Source organism: Lepeophtheirus salmonis, chromosome 1 (genome assembly GCF_016086655.4).
Source record: "Lepeophtheirus salmonis chromosome 1, UVic_Lsal_1.4, whole genome shotgun sequence".
NCBI classification, from domain to species: domain Eukaryota; kingdom Metazoa; phylum Arthropoda; class Copepoda; order Siphonostomatoida; family Caligidae; genus Lepeophtheirus; species Lepeophtheirus salmonis.
The window spans coordinates 15,320,773-15,334,560 of NC_052131.2; the positions used below are offsets into that span (position 1 = coordinate 15,320,773).

General features: G+C 27.0%; 1 protein-coding gene and 1 long non-coding RNA gene across 2 annotated transcripts in view; one reads left to right on the top strand and one right to left on the bottom strand.

Annotated features, from left to right (window-relative positions):
- Window positions 1-6,640, bottom strand: part of LOC121117702 (uncharacterized) — a 91,886-nt gene extending 85,246 nt beyond the window's left edge. Inside the window, exon 1 of the mRNA XM_040712185.2 lies at window positions 6,356-6,640. The gene's annotated coding sequence lies outside the window, so the exon portion shown is untranslated. The remainder of the gene's footprint in view (window positions 1-6,355) is intronic.
- LOC121117737 (uncharacterized) overlaps window positions 1-13,788 on the top strand; it is an 85,138-nt gene that overhangs the window by 28,355 nt on the left and 42,995 nt on the right. The gene's annotated exons all lie outside the window — the stretch shown is intronic.

A 13,788-nucleotide genomic window follows, 5' to 3' on the forward strand; every position in this document is an offset into this window, starting at 1 on the left:
TTACAATTAAAACGTTTATTTTATTACAATTTATCATAATAACCTTTGTTTACTAAAGTTATGTAAATTAAAACATTTTCAAATTCAAGACGAATTAGCTAGTTAAATCTTCCCTTCATTCCTAATTTTCAATAGTAGAGTGTTATACAAAAATGTTACTACCTAAAAAAGAGCACAGCAGCAGGCGGGGGAAGATTCAAAAGTTTATTTTTGTAAGATACAAAGAAACCCAATGGAATTCTATTAATATGTCGATTTGCTTGATAATGGACATAATGCTTTCGAAAATGAGATATTAAATGTATATTTTATGGGGTTGAGAAAGAAATGGAAAAGGCACTATGTACATAAAAAATACTTCAAAAAAACTTGTATTATCGTTGTAGAATTGTTTCTCTGGATTTTCAATTTATTACTTTCCAATTAATGAGGTTATTACTAAAACATTCTTATATAAAGATTATAATTTATTGAGGGTTATTCTGAAATTGTTTTATTGCACAAGGCACGCACTAAACTTGGAAAAGGAATTCATTGTCAAACCTAGTTTTATTTTATTTATACTTTTCCTGAGAATTGCTTGTCTCGCACTAAAAACTGTTTTTTTCTTTACTAAGTATTTATGTAATCTTAGAATATTTTGTTGTCTTCAAAATATTAATATTAAATTGGTTTGTTTATTATAATCAATTTACTCCATCATTACTTTCTTAAAAATACTTTAGAGACACTTCAAATCACCTAATACTCTACACAACTTTCTTGTGATATTGAAAGGAAACGTTACACAGATGTAATGGGATATCTGTAAAAGGGTCATTTATTGCGATAATTTTGTGAGGAAACGAATTAGATTTAAATGTGGTATCATTAATAATATAAATAAAATATTGAATCTGTAACGCAATCCAACTCTGAGTTTTGAGGCTTTAAACATGAATAAATTAACCTTTGTATAAAATTTTGGTTCATGATAAGTCGTAAAATAAAGCAATGAAAAGTAAATATATGTAATTCGTAATTGAAAAGCCATTAAATAGGTAGAAAATACTCACGAAATGTATTTTTTAATTTTTTGTTAGGAAAAAGAATTAACACGACCTTAGATTACATGTAATTTGAAGGTTGGTGGTATTTGATTTTTTTTTTTTTTTTTTTAATTTTAACCATTTAAACATAGAACACTTATAAATCTTTAAAAAAGTGTAGAGTAGTAAACTTTAAAAAGATAAAAAAATTGGAGGTATTAGTTTAATTTTTTTTTAAATCATACTTTTATTTAGGGCTATCTTATATTTTTGTACATCTATTCTATTTTACTGTAGAGAGGGTATGTTTGATGTTTTTTTTTTAAACTTTATAATAAAGATTTTTATCAAAATGCTAATTTCTTCATCTTTAAGATGTCAGAACTCAAAGTTGGAGGGAGTTACTGATCCAATATTTCATTATTGAGTAGAACAACAAACATTTCTTATGGAATTAGCCAAAAAATTTTATAATTAAAGTGCCGTTCGAATAAGGGTAGATATATTATTATCTTCACTTATAACCATTCCTTTTTAAGATCAAAAATTAAATTGTTTAAAGGTATATTTGGCAATAAAATCTGCCCCTATATTAAAACATTACACAGTGGCGTAAAATAAAAATGCAAGGATCATACGTAAAATCCACAAGAAAAAAATATTGCTGGGCCTTGTCACATAAAGACTGATGTGTCCTTTAGGGGAGTTTTGATTGGTAATACAATTTTTTGACAGTCACAATTTTATATTTATTTTCGAATATAATTAAATTTAGAATTTTTCTTTATTAATAAAGAACAATTTAAATGTTTTTATTTTTTCTATATAGGAATAACTATATACATCTATTTAAACTTTTGTACTTTAAACTTAATTAAAATACAAAAAACTTATCAACCATACCTGAAACTTTTTCGGGGCGCTTCCTAAAGCAGCTAAACTTCTTACTCGCTGGCATTTGTCGTAGACAGATATATGTATTTTTGCAATCAACGATAGAAAAAAACCAAGTGTCTTATTCATTATTTTTTTAATTCCAGATAAAAATACTTTTTATTGTTATTGTGAAGGAGACAAACACCAATCAAATAATATTTTTAGGAAGAAATTGATTTACTTCTAAAAATATTATTTGAAAGGTTGTATCATCCATTCTTAAATGTGTAACTCTAAAATGATTATAGACTTAAACATCTAGATGCCAAACACAGATAAATTTATTCGTTAGTCTGTAGAGTAGAGTGAAGTCTAATGGAAGTAGTTTTGCAAGAACTTCTCAAATTTACTACACCTTTTCTTCCATTACTATTAAAATTGATAAATGCTCAAAAACATATAGCTTTTAGATACTCAAGTTATTTATGAAAAAGTATAACTCTATTTTTCGAAGTTCCAAAAATTAAAAATATTGCATTAGTTTTATACATATCAATAATGGGTTAATTTATTTTATTTTACTTATAAATTTTATGTTCGATCTCACCTAAGAAAGAGTGATTTTTGGGGAAATCTAGTTTTAATACGAAAAAGTCGTTAAAGCTCCTCATTGTATTGAATGAGTCTATATAAATATGGGTGTGTTAAGATGAAACTCAATTTTATCAACAGTTTTTTAATGCAAGATCATATTTTAATTACTCTAAAAAAATTAATTTGATTTTGCGGTCAAAATCATTTCTTCTATCCTAAAAAATAATTTTTCTTATAAATGCACATTTAATCAAATTTTACTGTACTTTTCTGTGTTTTGTTTTGTTTTGTTTTTTCAACATATTTAGGAGGTATTTATGCTGTCGATGATTAATTTTATATATTGTATGAATCAAGAAGTAAGTTGTACTACAAGGTCTTTACCACGGGTTGGATCTTGATCGGTTGACCCCTCACTTCTTTTCAATTAATATACTAAGGACAATCTTTTTGGAAATAGCTAATAGAAACACATAAATTATATTTTGACTCAAACATTGGCTAACAAAGAAAATAATATCTAAATCTTGACGACCACCGCAAGACAGCATTATAGTGTTACAAAACAGTTTAACTATTTTATCACAAATATTTAAGTTCATTTTTCTCTTTTAAATCATAGAATCGATATATGAATTTGATTTGGGGTTTTACCGTTATTCCGTGATTATGTACTTCTATCATTATATTTGACAATTCTTCTCAAAACATAAGCGTGGCACAAAAAGTCTTACTTTGATTTCATTTGAGAGGGTCAATTTCCTCTAAATTTATTTATCAGTGACATGTATTGTCGGACATTTATTTAATAGAATCTTTCCTACGATTGGTGACATCCACAAATGTTTGATACATAAATTAATACTTAAAATGAAGGAATAATAAATCCTAGAGATATCCAAGATTTTTCCGCCGGTTTTTAATTAATTCAATCAGAATTTTAAAATTAATTGTTCTCTCCAAAATAACTGAAGAATTATATCGAAGTGGATGAGTGTCTTTGAATTTGGAGATGTCTATATGTAATCAGAAGATTAATCAAATATAACCTACAGAAGTTAAAAAAGAAAGAAGTCAAATACAATTTCAGAGGTCAATGATAGTGATGTCATACAAAGTTGAAATTATCTTAAAATACCAACTTTTGTTCGATACTATCTTTCTCCTTGATAATGAAGTTGAATATAAATCAATTGGAACTAAACAATCATTCTTAATCATGGACCAAGTTGTATATTTAATGAATATATCATAATTTACTTCCAATGATAAATAATGCTTCTTTTAAAAGAAGAGTATATGTAAGCTAAATCAGTTAGAGTTCATTGAATTATATTATAAAACATGGTTTCTGACCACATATCTATGTACATTCTACACTTTTAGTCATACTTAATCTGGTTTGCGATCTTTATATATAGCAATCCAAAATATACATAACAAATATTCAAAGAACTCGTTATGGTATTTGTATAAAAGTTTGATATCCTTAGCAATAATGAAGTACTTTTCTACGAATTTTTATTTTATTTATTTTCTTATTTCATAAACAGTTTCCCTTATGATCGGTTGTCCAACTATGTGTACATTAGACTTTGACACTCTACATAACGGTCATTTCTGTTACTTCACTCACATTACTTATTTGCTTCGATTTGGAGGTCATATAGTATTTCTGATCGTTTTGAGTATCTAATGTAGTTTATAGGTCTACAATTAGGTTTTCTTCACAATGAAAAATAAGTAATATATTATTAATCTGTATTACTTGAGGGAAGGTAATTTAATTAAACTTTGATTATTAAGCATCATGACTTTAAAGGTAAAATTCTTGTATCCCATTACAAATGTTGATTTTGGACAAAAAAAATGTCATAGTAAAAATTAAAAAAACGGTATTTGAAGACTGAAACTTTTCAAACATACCTTCTTCATAAATACACATGAGAAGAGCAAATTAACAAATCACCCTAAAAATGAAACATCCTAGTACATATATATATTTTTATTTTTTTTGAGAAGAAGTTGAGTTTTTTAAATAACTCAACTTTACCTTTAAGATGACCTCTTAAAACTATACTTTATTAATTTAAATATTATAAAATAATTTTTTCAACTATAGTAGGGCTTTAATAATCATATAATTAACGATTTTATTCTTATTTACTTGAAAATCGGTACAAGAAACTACGCATTTAGAGTTGAAAAGGTAATTTTCGACGTAAGCAAAGGTTTGCTACAATCTATATTTATTTTTACCAAAATATTTCCCAATATCTAGGTTTCGCTGAAATTGAATATACTCAATTTAATTTCCTAAATTATTAAACACCCCCTCTCCCCAATAAAAAAGTTATAACTATTTTATTTCTTAGAGTAGTTTCAAGAACTTTAATTTGGGAGACCTTTTCCGTTAATATTTTTAAATCAAACTATATGTCACCAAAAAACCTCATTTGACCACTCCCTACCCTAAGATTTCTTAACCATTCAATGAGGTAAATTTATTTCACTTTAAGATAGCAATAATCTAAATTGATATACCAAAGGGTTTATTTATCCTACTTCTTAAGATGAACTGTTAATTAAGATATTACTCGAGGATATCATTATTTCATTCATGAATTAATTATTTGCCTACCTCCCTGATTGTATAAATACGTACACAATCTAAATATGTTAAACCAATGATTAATTTCCTAGTTTTTGACGCGATACTGTTAAATGTTTTTCTCATAAATTCATATGATCCTTCTCCCGTACCCAGTGTCAGTTGAAGCAGTTAAAAATCCAGTTTGAGATATACATTTAGAAAACTAAACTAGTTAATATTCCTTGAGGAATAAATAATAAATACAATTATTTAATTTCAATTATGATTTACATATATTATTTATAGATAACTGACTAGATCGTAATTATTCACTTTAATTTTCAGATTAAGGATTCTTTTTCATATAGTGCCCTCTTTAGGGCTTTGGCATAACTACACACACATACATATATATACGTATTTTAATGAAGCGTATATATATATGGAATAATGAATAAGAATGCACAATTTGACCAAAATTACTACCCTTGTAGCAACTGTCCCCTTTGAGCTGAACATTACAAAACCACAAATTTGTTTTAATAAATTAACTTTGATTTTTGTTAAACAACATAGTCAATTTTTTCAATGATATGAGATGTAGACAAACAATTAAAAACTTACTGCTTTATTACAAATATATTACTCTTCTAAAAAATAACTTTTGTCCCTCAAAATCAGTTTATATCGAATATACCGAAGAAAAATCAATTAACATATTTACGGTAATCAATATTTATTTACAGATTTTTGAATAAAACTTTTCAATTTAGCGAATATTAATTTAAATTAAGGAGAATGGTTGTATTTATATGATCCCACTACACAGATTTAAATACATTTTAAGCATATTAAATACTTTCAAATCTGTAAGGAAGGCTACAAGAACTTGACATGTTAAAATAACGTAACTGAAGATGATTCCAAATAAACTTGGGTTTATTTTGTAAAGATTTGTGATTAATACATATGCAACTTAAAGTCTAGAATAAGGCATCGTCTTGGAGATGGAGTAATACCAATTCATATTATCTACGGAAGATGTTATTATTAACTGATGACATTTATCAGAGATATACATTGAAGAATATTTTTAATGATTTATTTTGACATTGATTTAAGTGTATAGATCATTTTTGTATCCATAAAATAAGAGTAAGGGTTAATGGAGTTATTGAAACGAAATATGTAATTTGCCTTCGGGCGTAATATCAACCAAGGCTAATAAAAATAGTATTATAAAGGAACATAATTATTTTCTTACCTCTCTCAATAAGGGTTTTGTTAGTAAATGATATAGTAATTATGTATTATACGCAGGGATTCTTGCCTTCTTTTTCGATATACCAGAGTAAATGAATGATCAACCAGAAATATGAGGAGATACTAATAACAAGATGTTGTAGAATCAACAGAGTATCTTAGTTTTTCTCCATCACATCAACATCCTACTTCCAGTTTTAGTACAATATATATATATACTCGTAGTATAAATAAGAGAAGCGCCTTGAAAAATATCTCCCCTCCCTTCTTCTATACTTTTTATGGTTCCCTTCAAACTATTTATTGTATGTAGTATGAGAGATTTTGGCAATATCTGTAAAGAAATCCTCTTGTAGAGCTATGTACATATGTTTGTAAGGCAATTTTTTGCCCCTTAAAAATAACATGAAAAAAAACCCTATTCTTTTATCTACATATAATAATAATAATGTAAATTACACGAGCAAAATGCATTATCTGTTGGGGCTAGTAATAACTCATAATAAGTTTTCTTTCTTCTCTATATTTAATATAACACATTATACCACTCTTTTCCCTCATCCCAAGATTGAGCATGTTTTGTAGTTTTTGCGACATAATATTTCATTTTAATTCACTTTCAATTTGCGGAGGATGCATAGATATATGTATTCACATTAGAGTGGGTCAAAAATCTGAATGTGACAGTCAATGATCACAAATTTATAATACTGTTACAAAACTATTCCAATCCAAATTTAAGGACAGTTAAAACGTATTTTGAACACTAATACTTTATTTCCTACATTTTAAAAACATATGGATATTTCAATACTACCATTTATGGTCGGAATTTGGATTCCTTGAAAACACTGCCTGCCATTTAAAGCTCATTATAATCAAAAGGTTTAAGTGTTGTTATTGTTTTTGAAGAAAAAAAAATTGCTTTTTCTTTTAAATAGTGTGTTATTTTAATCTGTATATGGAATCCATAATATTTCATTTTGTCCGACATAATAAGGAATAGTAATTATCCAAACCTAACAAATAAGTTGAATTATCTTATCTTTAAGATAGAGGGAATGGGATTGGTTAGCCATACAAATACAAATTTTTAAAAATACATATAGGTTGGGAAACCATTTAAATCCACTTTTATTTATTTTACACAGAGTATTTTTTTATCAATACACAACTTTTCCATATGCCCTGAATTCAAAACTCAAAAAAGTTGATACCCCCACCCAAAAGGATGTTCAAAGCTCTCAATTTTTTTTTGTATTATGTACCTCTTTATTAAGCATAAAATAGGGATTTAAATTAGACTAATTCGTGGGGGAAATCCTTCCAAATAAAAAGTCATTAAATAAAAGTAATTAAAGAGTCTCACAGAAAAAGGCCACACATTTTCTTATAAAAAAGGTCATAAAATGTTTTTTTTTAATTAAAGTATTTCAAGATAACGTACTATAAAATATATAACTATACAATAACTTATATCAAAATATTTATAAAATAAACTAAAATATTAAATTCACTCACCACAATTTGCATTTCAATTAAAAAAAAAAAAAGGATATTTGTATATCTATCTATGATTATTTTATATTAATTCTACTGATCGACTATAATAGTATGTACTCCATTCAATGAATATCCTAGAAGCCGTTTCTGTCCAGTCAAAGATTACAGGTGCATGAAGAGGTCTTTCATTTAATTTTTTATCATTTTCAACCATTTTTAATTATTATGTTGTGTGCTTTATATTTATGTTTGTTTAAGGTTTATTCTTTTTCATGCGACACCCTTCATTGTTGTAGTGGATGGGGGGAATGATAACTGATGGAGCAATGTAAGATGTTACATGACTGATTTACTGCGACACCCTTCATTGTTGTAGTGGAGGGGAGGGGGGATGATAACTGATGGAGCAATGTAAGATGTTACATGACTGATTTACTGCAAGCTTTCTTACTCAAAATATTACTAATGATATTTTATTATTTAATATTCTATATTATATGTACACAACTCTAATATCTATGTTTGTTAGTAATAATAACCTTTTGGTAATTATTAAATCAAATAAAAAACTATTACCAAAAAATATATATTTAAATAATTGTTTTCGAAAAGTTAATATTTATTACTAAAAAATGGATGAAAGTTTCACAAACTTACAATATTTATGAACTTCTTTGCTTTAGGCAATCTTTTATATAATTTTTTTTTCTTTTTTAACTTAATTATAACACTCATTGAAAGGGGGATTTTAAATTTTTATCTTAAAAAGATATTTAGTAAAAAATTATTAAACGCATTCAAAAAGTAAAAAAAAAATAATTTTTATAGTTTTTTCATTTTTTCCAAAATTTCATTGGCTGAGTATTCTATATAATTTAAAAACTAGGCGATGAATTTGCACAAATAAGTTCATTACGCTCATACATAGTACCAAGTTGGGCCATTAGTTTCACCCTAATGTGTAAGTAACATAAGTATAGCAATATTTCCGTTAGGAAATTTTCTTAAACAACATATACTTTATATATTTATGTTTTCTTGAAATATATGATTACATCACTTAATATTTTAAAATAGATATATAAACAAAGCTTTATTTACGATCAATATACGATATTATGTACAAATACGTAAAAGGAAATCACAAATGTATGGATGGACTAATCCATCAAATTGAGGTAAAATCTATTGGTTTTTCTTATCACTCATAGAAGATTACTTATAGATAAATAAATAAAAAAGAGGTATTTCGTTTCAGAATAAAAAAAAATAAACAAGGGCGTTGGCAGGGGGGTCATAATATCATAAGTTTAACCAGAAACATAGTTTTGACATGAGTATTCAAACTATATTAAATCACATAAAAGTAAGTGAATTTTTATTGATAAATAATTTCTTAGAAAAAATCAAAAATATACTTTTACATTCGAAGTCTAAAGTAAAATAAATAAAAATAATTCAAAAATTAGAGACTAAAAAATTTTAACCAAGTTTGGTAAATCAAAAAAGAAAAAAAATATATAATTTAAGCTTCAAAGAACTATCTACAGTGAGGTTAATATCAACCCCAGATTGACTAAAAAAGATAAATACAAGTTTTATCTATATCGCTTATACTCTTTTATTTAATAAAGTGTATTAAGTAATAACTGTTTGATTGTACATATATAAAAATCTAAATAAGTTATAGTTACCTCAACAAGTGTCCTAGCAACATTAAGACATAGTGTACCACATAAGTGGTTTAACTTAAATTTAACATATGTTATTAGAAATATCGATTTCTTTCATCAACTATTTAAATTACAAATACGTTTTTCAAGTTTCTTTCTCATTTATTTTCTTCGATGAATATTCAGAAAAAAAATTATATTATGTTTATACCTACTATAAAGTTTTTTAGGCATACAAACGGATATATTTCTTCTAAAAATGTAACAGCAATCTGGAGAAATCTAATCTAATCTTTCAATTTGTCACTCCCTTACGAATTAGGTAGCAGATTTGAAAATAAACACAACTTCAAGTATTATAAATAATGTTCGTATTTACTTAATGGATCAATTCAATTTTAATTACCTTATTTAGTCCAATTGGTAAAACTACGACTTTCCATTTACCTTACGATGCATTTGGCTTTTACATCAAGTAAATACACACAGAAGTGAACTGGCTATTCTCGGAGGCTCACTAATATAGGGTGTCTTACCCATGTACTATCTATGTTCTAACCTTAAACCATAGATCTTTTAATAACACTATTAGCGGATATTCTTGCGTCAGTGAAACCTAAAAAAAATATTCTGGAATTTGTTATGGAGACCTTTTTTGGAGCTAAACCTTAAAGGTTTTGGTTAAGGAGGGTAGATTATGCTATTTCTGTGACATGTTGTTACATAACTTGGGAAAGTAAAGATGGTTTGATTTACAGACCTTACGTAATACAAAAAAACAAAAACAATTATAGATAATTTATGATAATGAGCGAACAGTTGTTTGTTCAACATTGTGAATAAACATCAATGTGATATGTATTGTTTAATTATTTTAGACAATTAATAATTAAGTGTTATGTATTTTTTTCAAATTTTCTATTGTGGTCAATTTAGACAAAATGTTGCAGATTGGACCAAGTTACTGAATTCAAACAATGCAAGACCCGCAGGCTCAAAAAAGCCAACCCATCCATCACTAGTAATTACTAATATAAGAGCCACGATTAGCATTTTGGTCTAGTCAAAACCTCAACGTTCAAAAAGAAAAATTTACCAAACATAATATTGGAGTAAGGTGTAGTTTTAGTAATATTGTGTCGGTCCAGTCCAGTTTAGTCCTAAGGCTGATAGCTGAATGTATAAAATAGTATAAATTGTATCTATTCTATCCCAAAAGCAAGTAGGGATATAGCTTATGTATTAATATTATCAACAAACTATTTTATGAATAATGAATAAGACAGGGATAAATAAGAAATATGTCTGTACCTGACATACTTTTTAATGAAGAAGAGAAAGGACTCCCTATATATATCAGGTATTTTTTTTGTTTCTGTTTCTTTTAATTTTTGTAAGGAATTTGAATATTAATGAGTAGGCGTGATTGGGAGATTTTAAAATACAGAGTTGGTTAGTAATATGAAGGTATTTTTTATGAATATATGATGTTAAACTCTGAGGAAAAGAGCTATCACGCATATATAAAACATTAGGCACGAGGTAAAATTAGGCACATCATATGTACAATCTAGAATATCACAAAGGTAGTGGAACTTCAATGCATCAACAACTTCTATATATTTTTGGACGGCTGTCGATTTTGTTATATACAATTCTTGCTTACTAAAGTTTTGAGCATTTATTTGTCAATGACGGAACGACGTTGCTCAATGGACAACGTGCTTGAGTTCAAGAGAATAATTTATCTCGAGCGCGTTGTCCATTGAGCAGCGTCGTTCCGTCATTCATAAATAAATATGTATTTCCTTCTCTAAGAACAACCAGGGCGCAACCGCCCAATTGTTCTTAGAGAAGGAAATACATATCCTAAATGTATACGGACTTCAAAGATGATTTCCAGGTTAGATGGAGTAAACATAATACTATAATATTTACTTAAATTTAACCAGTTCAGCTCCATGACAGTAAAAGGAACCACTAATACAATAATTAATATAAAACTGAACTTTCCCTTCATAGTGGTATTTTGTTTTATCGTTATTTTTATACCTGTTAATTCTTATTATAAAATACGTCATAGATTGCGGAGGATAGACTATTTCTAAATTAATAATATATTATTGTCAAAAAAGAAGTCATTTTCTATAAAGAAAAGATATATCTTTCATTCTCATTCCATCTCCCATGTTCATATTTATTGTTGCAAGAACGCATAAGAAACATTCTTTGAAACCTTCATAATTAATTACAGAATCTGTTTATAACTTATGCACTAATGAAATTCCATCCCTAAAAAATTCCTAAAATTGTATTGAAGGTAAGCAAAAATTGGATAAACATACGAAATTAGAAGAATACTTTAGTATTTGAAGTAGATGAACACCCAGGGATGTGACAACACATTAAATCTTCAGATATATTGTCCTTTCTTTTTTGGAGGAAAGGTTGTGAGGTATAATAAATATTATGATGTTAAAATATATTATTCTGACAATGAATGTACGTTTGATGGTATTTTGAGTAGTTTCAATATAAAATATTGTTATTCTTTAATATCTACTAAAAAAGGGAGTTATCAATTATTTATATTTTGTATTTAAATATCATTTAATTATATTATTATTCAAAAATTATGTGGAAAAGTAATATTTTATTGTATATTTCTTTGTGCACTTTTATGAACTAGGCAAATTATTGGCTGGTGAAAACATTCTTAACTGATTAACTTCTGGTTGTGAATGATTGACCAACCTATGAGTGTTTTTGATGCAAATCTACCATATGATTATAATAATGCACATGATATTTTTGAGCCATTAATCAGATTACACAGGCAAACAACCTCAAGCTAAAAATGGTCTCTTTTCGTAAAAACGATGAAGGACTCTTTTCCCCTCTTGTTTAATGGAGATGGCGCCTATGCAGTTCTAGAAAATAAATATTATTAATTCGGCTTTCATTTGAAAAAAAAAAGTAATTGTATCAAAGAGTTATAACCTTAATTTTATCATTTATTATATAACTGATCAATGATGGTTTCTATTATAAATATAAGTTTACAATAATTCAACACCGTTAATATTCAACAAAAATGATATCATCTTTTAAAAAATTGAAAAATAATTAAATTAATCTTAAATTACATTGATATTTTTTAAACTAAAATCAGATGTAATATGTGATAAATTAACTACAATAATTTTCAAAAGTTAAGTATACTGTTTAAATCAAATTAAATTTAATTTTTATATATTACAAAATCTTTAAAATACAAAGTGCTATAAAATGTATTCTCTACTTCTTCTTTTTTTTTGTGGAAAAAATACTGTAATACCTAATACATCTATTTGAAGTTTGAGAATAAAAAAGATGACACTCGATGAGAAGAGTTTTTAAATTACTCTCTATGTGAGTAACATACTTAAGCAATGTTAGGATAATATTTGACAACATAATAATAAAATTTCATAAGCTTTACAAAATTGAACTAACAAATTACTGCTCCGAACTAAAGTAATTGGCTGAAAAAGTTTATCATTAAATATTATATTCAATGTAGTTGTGTTTGAAATTAATTAATCCTTACATTCTACGTTTATGAGTTGACAGTCAGTCTTTGAAGGGTATGTTCATACGTAATCAGTATAAAAACCCAACAAATAATATAAAAAGCTTTTACTCAAAACCCTTTTCAAATGTTCCACCTTCTTTTGACTTAAAGATAAATAACATATAAATTGTAATGACATGCAAGTAAAATTTGATACATGAGTTTTGGAATACTTGATTTGAGTAGTTTGCCATTTTTTTTTGTCATACTGATCATGGATGTAGTTGCAAATATATCACTAGTCGACAAGTTTATGTTCTTGGGCTGAGATTCTGTGTTCCTAATAACTTGATAGTGAAAAATAAATTATTATTATTTTATTGAAAGTCCAACACCTTATGCCAAACGTCAAAAGCCTAAAGGACTTACCGGGTGTGTCGAAAGAATCTTTACACTTCGTTTTTGCTAAAAAAATCGAGGTTTCTATGAACACTGTAAAATTGTTCCGGTCAAATACTAAAAAAAAAAAAAATTAGATAGTGTCTTATAAGCCGAGAAAATGACATCTGAATGTGACCAATGAATTTTGGTCCGCGCACTTTTGGACACTCGCAAGAAACCAACGGAAGGGAAACTTTTACCATGAGTCCAAACCAACTACCTGGACATGAAGGTGGTGTTGCAGCAGGATGCACACACGTCCAA